Below are 7,942 nucleotides of genomic sequence, written 5' to 3'. Positions count from 1 at the left end.
TACCTTCATGACGTAATTACTTCCTGAAAGCCTCATCTCATTGAGGGTTAGGATTTTAACATGGGTAGAAATAAACATTCTGACCATTGCAGATGTGCTCCAGATCCATGTGTTCTAGTCTGTTCCAACTCCTCATAATGGCAAGTGGCATGCATACCTAATACCACTAGTTGGATTTGGTAGAGTGAAAAGCAGGAATCCTTTCCAGCATGGAGCAAAGAATAAGAACTGTGTGTAATAGACCCTGAAAAATGCTTCCTGCCTTGTAGCTGCTTCATTCCAATTCACTCAACTATATAGGTCAACTTAACTTGTTAAAAAGTTACCTAGAGAAATTATTAAATATTTGGATATTATACATTTTAAAAATGAATCCAAATCACAGAGGCAAATGATGTGATCTTTGAAGATAAATGCGCCAAAACCCACATATCTAAATTGACATCCTCCTCTCCCAAGTCTAATCACTTTGGACAGCAAGTCATGAGCCCAGAGCAGCCACTGCTTCAAGGACTAGAGTTCCTCCTTGGAACAGTCTTCAGATCGAATTCAGAAAAGCAACCTGTCTCATTGCCTCCCAGCCATGTTTCATTTTTGACCAAAAATGGCATCACCCAGCTTCGATACCCACCTTGGTCCTGGTACTTGGCTGCAAAGGACTTTGGTTGCACCCCATATAAAATCCTCCTTCAAAGAGAGATTTGCCACCCCAAGAGATATTCGAAGAATGAGCTGCAGGCTCTAAAGGTAATTCCAATGGACTCATTCCAGAAATATTAAAGTCATGGCAGCATTACTAGGAAAAGAGTATGTACTTCCCAAATGACAGCCTTAAAGGGCCAGAGTGCTTTGGAGTGAGCATTCTGTTTTGTCTGTTGAAAAAGATTCAGTCATATTGAGAGGTTGTTTGACATAGTGGCTGAACATGCAAAATCGGGAATCCCACTGCTTGGTTTTGGATCTCAGCTGTTCCATTTACTTGCCTTACCCTTAGCTGCCTTACCTCAATGTTCCATCTGTAAAATGGTAAAATTAACTATCTTCACACAGTTTGTATAAGGATCCAATTCTGTAATACCTGCAAAATTACAGAATTGGGTACCTGGTACATAGTAAACAGTACTAATCCTCAGGTGGTGGTAGATATTAAAGTAACAGTTATGGCATCAGAAAGTATTTCCAAGAAAAGATTAATGTGAAGGCAGTGGAGTACTTAATGATGTACATACTCTGTCCTGTTGACAAAGATGTTTGACACCAGCTTTGTTACCAATTACATACAACTCTCTTCACCATGATTGACTGTATGCTTCTTCTCAAGGAACCATCTGCATTTCTGGACTATGCTCTCCATACTGACTGATGTGTTTCAGCTTGACAACAAAATCTACGTCTAAAACATCTCTTTGGTCCAACCAAATAACAGTATAAATTTGTGAACAGAGAGAGTTTATTTAGAGAATGCATAATATACACGCATATCACTGTATCTGCACTAGAAGGAGATGGGGGTAGAAGCCACAAAGAACCCAGAGACCCTTAGATGTATGCATTAGATTGTTTGTTTTCCCCTATAACCTGGTGCTCATTAAAGCTCTTGGTAGTAAACACACTAGTCAGAAAGAAACAGTCAGTCCTTGTATGTACTAGTTTACTTTGTCTGCTAGTACAGTCTCCCATCATGAAGATCTTGCCACACTTTCATGCTAGAATTTAACGTATTAAAAACAAGCTATTCTTCAGTTCCTTTCTGTTTGCAGTCAATGGGTTTGAAGTCCTGGATCTTTTACTCATTAAATATGTGACCTTGAACGAGTCACTTAATTTCTCCAGATCTCAGTTATTTCTTCAGCAAGGTTAGAGCATTGGATTAGCTTATCTTTGTGGTCTAAAATCTTTTTCTTTCTTAATATCTCATGTCACTGGAGGACGACTTGGAAAGCCATCTGTGATTCATTATATCCTGATACTGAACTTCAACTCACAAAGATGCACACAGAGGAAGATATCACTGTGACGGCCCAGGCAATTTCCTTTAAAGCTTTTTTGTTTTGTTTTGTTTTAATCCAATTTCTCCCCATTACACTGTCATTTTAATTGGGTACTAACTTAGAAATATCAGATTGGGTTTAAATGATCTTTACTTAGCATAGAATCACTTGGAGGTTTTCACTTTCAGTTAAATCGTTTTTCATGGGCTAAGCCCTCTAGCAGGCATGCATTCCCCATAAAAGTGTTCATCTGGATTTTATGCTTTTTTCTGTCTCTCTCTGTTTCTTAACCACACCTTTTTCTTTTATATCTCTCCTTCCTATAGAGTTCCTAGAATTGTAGTCCACACATAATAGAAACTCAGTAAAAGTTTTACTCACTGACAAACATACGGGCTTCCTGCAAAGAGCAGCCATGGTTTCAAATATTTACAGCCCCTATGGCTAAAGTAGTCTTACAGGGGACACTGCACCCTTGCTGCTACTGAAGTGGACATACCTGTGGTTCTAAATTTCTTTGGAAGCTTGCATATTACCTAAGCTCTTTGAGTTTTAGTTTCCTCATTTGTAAATGAAGATCTACCTAAGGATGGCTCTTCAATAAATGAGATTTTATATGTAAAGCCTCTAGTACACCAAAGAAATATTATTATTCTTATTGATATTAATATCTGGATCAGCTGGACTCCAACTCCAACCTGACTGTTGGACACAACAACTCAGTTATTTCAGAAAGTTTCTCTGTAATAAGAACTAATCTGACTTAAATTGGCCTTCGGAAGATTCTAGAAACTAACAAGTTTCTCAGCTCCAAACAAAGCATAGACAAATTAGAGTTATCCATGCCCTGGAGTGTGATGACAGCAAGCAATATGAGTGGCAAATTCTACTATACAGGGTAAATCTATTTTTCTAGGTATTAAATTAAGAGTAAAAACATTTTTGCTTTTACTATTAAACTTGACCAATTCCCAACTTCGTAAACAACCTTTTGTGGAATCTTACTTTCCTTATAATTGGGACTATTTTGATGGTGGCAATGGTTATCTTAGATGACCAAGGTCCTGAACTATGACTTATACCAAGTGCTTGAAATAAAATTTCCATGCTCCCCCTTTCCTTGGTTCACACTTCAGAATGAATTATGAAATAAACAGCACACACTCTTAATCAATCAGATTAAAGACAGAAAGTCAGAGCTTCTAGAAATATCAAGTCATAGTCATAAGAAAGAGTGAGCCTGTGGTTTATTTTTTTTAAGTTCGTTAGAAATGACCCAAAATACATTTCTCACTTATTGTGAATTTTTTCACATACAACAAAATAATGTTATCGCTATTTGTTCATATACACAAAAAGTATTGTGACTTTTTAAAAAGGTTTTTGTTTTAATGATGTTATTGTGAGGGGAAATGTACAGCAAAAGTTTAAACCATGGAAAAAAGAAAGGTACTAGAACTTGTTTTTATTTATATTGGATTCTAAAAAGTACTGTTATTTCTATGGTGATTGTGCTTTTAGAAATATTTTGCTATCAAAGCATCCACAACAGCAGTGTTTTAGCTTTCCCTGAAAAAAAAAATAATAATATAAACTGAGACCTCTAGTGGAGGGAAGTGGGAACTGTCCCCCTGATCCCTTGTTCTAACTTCATCACGCTAACCAATTCTTTCCTAGAAAATAGGGGTTTTTAATAACTTTTAAAACCTGCATATTTACCTCTTGAACAGTTAGTAACTTTCTCTACCTCTTTATATTAAATACTTAACAATGAAAATGAATATATATATATATATGATACATACATAAAATTTGAAAAACCATTTGTTTTGATTTAAATGGTTTAGGGAATTTAACATACAGTTTGAAAATTAAAACATCATTTGGATCGAAAACTCTTTTATTCCTTAGTGAAATGACTCGCTGTGATTTTGTACCCTGGGGATGAAATGTGCACTGGGACTCTGGAATCCTGTAACAAGGATGATGCAGAGACTAAAAATACTTGACATTTATACATTGTTTGACATCCTGGGACATGAAAGCAGTGTTGAAGTGCTGTATCACTATCCCAGCCACAAACAAAATGATAAACACTGCAATGTACTGCCTGAAATATGAGGCCAACTTGACAAGGAGAAATGGCTGGAGGAAGGTTATACAAAATAATAATAACAAGACAGTGAATGGAACCTAAAGGTCTGCAGAGATGTAAGGTCTGCAGCTGTACATGAGTTCTCTGCAGAAATTCTTTAGATCACATGTTTTTCCACATACTTTAATTTATGGCTTTATTTGCGTTGTAGAACAAAAACCAGATTGAGTCTGTAAAGAGGATCCCTAAGGTATCATTTATAGATAACTCTGGTTGGAGATTGTCCAAGAGGACATGGACTCTTTAGCTTGGTAAACCCTGTGATCAAATGAAACAGCTCTGAATTCAAGTGGGAAAAAATGCTCAGAAGATAAGGTTTTGACATGGTCATTAAAATGCCAGTGATTCAAAATGAGAAAAAGTTGTTCCCAAAGACACACATAAACATAAAGTCTAAAACACTTACCTAACACACACAGTTTACTACAAAATCAAGGTAAAGGTAAGAAATATACAGGATTGATCTTAGACTGAGCCGGATTACAATATGTTTTATTTTATTCATCCTTTTGAAAATATTTACTAATTTTATATCCTGTGTAAAGCCTTTGATTTACTTTTAAGGGACAGACGAGGCAGACAAAAGAGTGAGTTCCTCCGCACTTCTGTTCTCCTTTGGGAAGTCAACTTCAGATAAAATCGCCGAACAATAAAATGTAGTACACGCTTTGCTACCACAGTAAGAGTTACAGATAAAATGGGCATTAGAGTAAACAGATAAAATGGACATTGGAGAGAAGAGACAGTAATACAGAGTGGGATGCTTGAGAAAGTCCTTGCAGAAGAAAAGGAATTTGAGCTACGCCCTAAACTATGGGTGGGATTGGGATAGGCCTAGAAAGGCATTCCTAGAGGTACGGCAGAAACTGAAGCAAAATCTTAGAAGTAGAAATGAGCTTAGGACAGGAGTTTCTTTTAGGGAAATCATGAAGAGAAAAGGTAAAAAGTAGCTCATTAAACCATTCTAGGCTTGGGGTAGAATGGAGATAATAACTGAAAGCAGTAAGGATTGCATGAAAACCTGATGGATTCCATAGGCAGTGTCCTGGAGACAACAGGAAGGGAGTCAGCATTAACTTGAGGCTTCAGGGGCTGCATATCAGTATTTGCTGAACACTGACTATTGTCTGAGAGCTATACGGTGGTATTGGTAGGATATTAAAAAGAAATAAATCTTGACCCAAGCTTAAAGGAAAGTGTAATTCAATTTTCAAGATAAAATTTAGGCTCAAAATATTTGGAAACACATACAATAAAGAGTAATATGAAACCTGATTAATGGCTAAGATAAATCAGAAGCTGGGAAATGATGAACCAAGGAAGTTGCAGAATTTAAGTTTTCTATAAATCCATCCTGTTTCTTTAAGGAAGTGCATTATTATGATGGTTAGTTTTATGTGTCAACTTGGCTAGGCCACAGTACTCAAATACTTGATCGTACATACTTGGATGCTTCTGTGAAGGTATTTTTTAGATGTGACTAACATTTACATCAGTGGGCCTCATCCAATCAGTTGAAGGCCTTATGAAAAAGACTGACATCCCCCAATGATGAAGAAAGTTTGCCTACAGACTGCCTTGAGACTTGGACTGCAACACCAACTCTTCCATGGGTCTCCAACCTGCTGGTTTGCCATGCAGATTTTGGAAGTGCCAGCCTCTATAATCACATGAGCCAACTCCTTAAAATAAATATCTGTTTCTGTCTTTCTGGCTCTCCTTCTCTCTATATATACACAATACACACACACACACACACACACACACACACACACACACACACACACACATCCTATTGGTTCTGTTCTCTGGAAATCCTGACTAATACGACTATGAACTAGGCTGATATAGAGAATGTTGTGACAGATGAAAGCAGCAAACAAATCTCCGCAAGTGGAGAACTTCATCAAATGTGCAGATGTGTTTGGTTGGGTTGCTTTTTGTTTTGTCTTCTTTTCCTTGGAATGGAAAATTCATTTCAAAGCATGATCAGAAATAAAGTTCATTGGAATTGGAAATTAGTGAGCAAATAGTCTTCAGCTCTAATACAGGTACTGATGGATTGGTCTAGGATCAAACAGTTCATGTTAGACATTAACATAAGGTGGATAAAACGCAACCATTAGAAAAAAAAAAGAAAATCTACATCATTTTTGTGTCACCAAATAATATATTCACTAGGAGGCTGCTCCTCCTTCAAAGTACCTCTTTTCCAGTACGATGGTTCCTCCAAAAGCAGACGTATTTGCCATATGATCCAGCAATTCCACTTCAATGCCCAAAAGAATTGAAAGAAAGGGCTCTAACAGATATTAGTATGCTAATATTCATAGCAGCATTATGCACAAGAGCCAAAATGTAGAAACAATACAAATGTTCATCAGTGGATGAACAAATGAACAAAACATGGTGTATACATATGATGGAATATTATTCAACCACAAAGAGGAATGAAATTCTGATATATGCTGCAACATGGACGAACCTTATGCACATAATGCTAAGTGAAATAAGCCAGATATGAGGTCAAATATTGTATGATTCCACTTACGTGAGGTACTCTGAACAGAAAAATTCACAGAGATAGAAAGTATAATGGTGGTCACTAAGGATAGGGAGAAGGAGGGAACAAAGAGTTATTGCTTTGTGGGTACAGAGTTTCTGCTTGAGATGATTAAAAAGTCCTGGAGACGGATGTTTGCACAATAATGTGAATGTACTTAATGTCACTGAACTATATACTTAAAAATGATTAAAATGGTAAATTTTGTGTGGTATATTTTACCACCATAAAAAAGTACCTATTTTCTGGGCAGGCAAGTGAGCTTGCAATAGGGACTGAGGAAAATTAGTAGCTATCAGAGTTAGGCAAAGACATCCTGAATTTAGGAAGAGAAAGATGATTAGACCGGGGCTAATACTGGAAGGAGATAAAGAAATTTGCTGAATGAGAACCCTGAGGGTCTCAGGACAATGATAGCATCTGTATGCTGAGCCAGTAAGAACTGGGTGAGCCAAAGTACACATTGTAGTGAGTAGCATAAGCCCCGCAGAGGATACACCCACACAAAAACACACGTAAGAATTTTCCACTAAATATTTATTCATGAATAATAGTGGTGACTGCAAACAATCCTTCCAAATTTGCTCTTTAAATGGCCATATGATTATAGTCAGAAAAACATTTATTGAACTCCAGCTGAACCCAGAAGTATACCGTTTCTCAATTCATATGGGTAAATTTGATACATTATAGTCATTTCCTAATACTTCTTTACTAGAGAAGTTTTAATTCATTAGAAAGATTCAAAATGCAAATTTTCAGAAACGTGATATAGCAAGACATGTTGGTTGTTCATTGCTACAAACAAACCACCTAAAAATGTAGTGACTTAAAACAACGCTTATTTAATTAGCTCATAAATCTGCAGTTTGGGCAGATCTTCATAGGACAGGCTCATCTCTGCTCTGTGAGGTGTCAGCTAATACTCAGAACCTGAGGAACCACTTCCAAAATGGCTAACCCAAACTACTGGGAAGCTGATGCTGGCTATCAGCTGGGAACTCATCTGAGGCCGTGGGTTATTCCTCTTCACATGGGCCTCTCCAGCTGGGCCTCTCCCTAGCTACTTGGGCTTCCTCACAACATGGTAGTTGGATTTCAAGAGCAATAGTATCAAGAGAATGCCTTGTATGATATAGCCTTTGAAGTCATTGTCATAGGTTCACCTAGATCAGATTCAAAGGAAGGAAAGGGACATAGATCCCCCACCTCTCAATGGGACAGTTGTCAACA

This window comes from Physeter macrocephalus, chromosome 1, assembly GCF_002837175.3.
Source record: "Physeter macrocephalus isolate SW-GA chromosome 1, ASM283717v5, whole genome shotgun sequence".
Taxonomy (NCBI): domain Eukaryota; kingdom Metazoa; phylum Chordata; class Mammalia; order Artiodactyla; family Physeteridae; genus Physeter; species Physeter macrocephalus.
Note: the sequence above shows the minus strand (reverse complement) of the source record.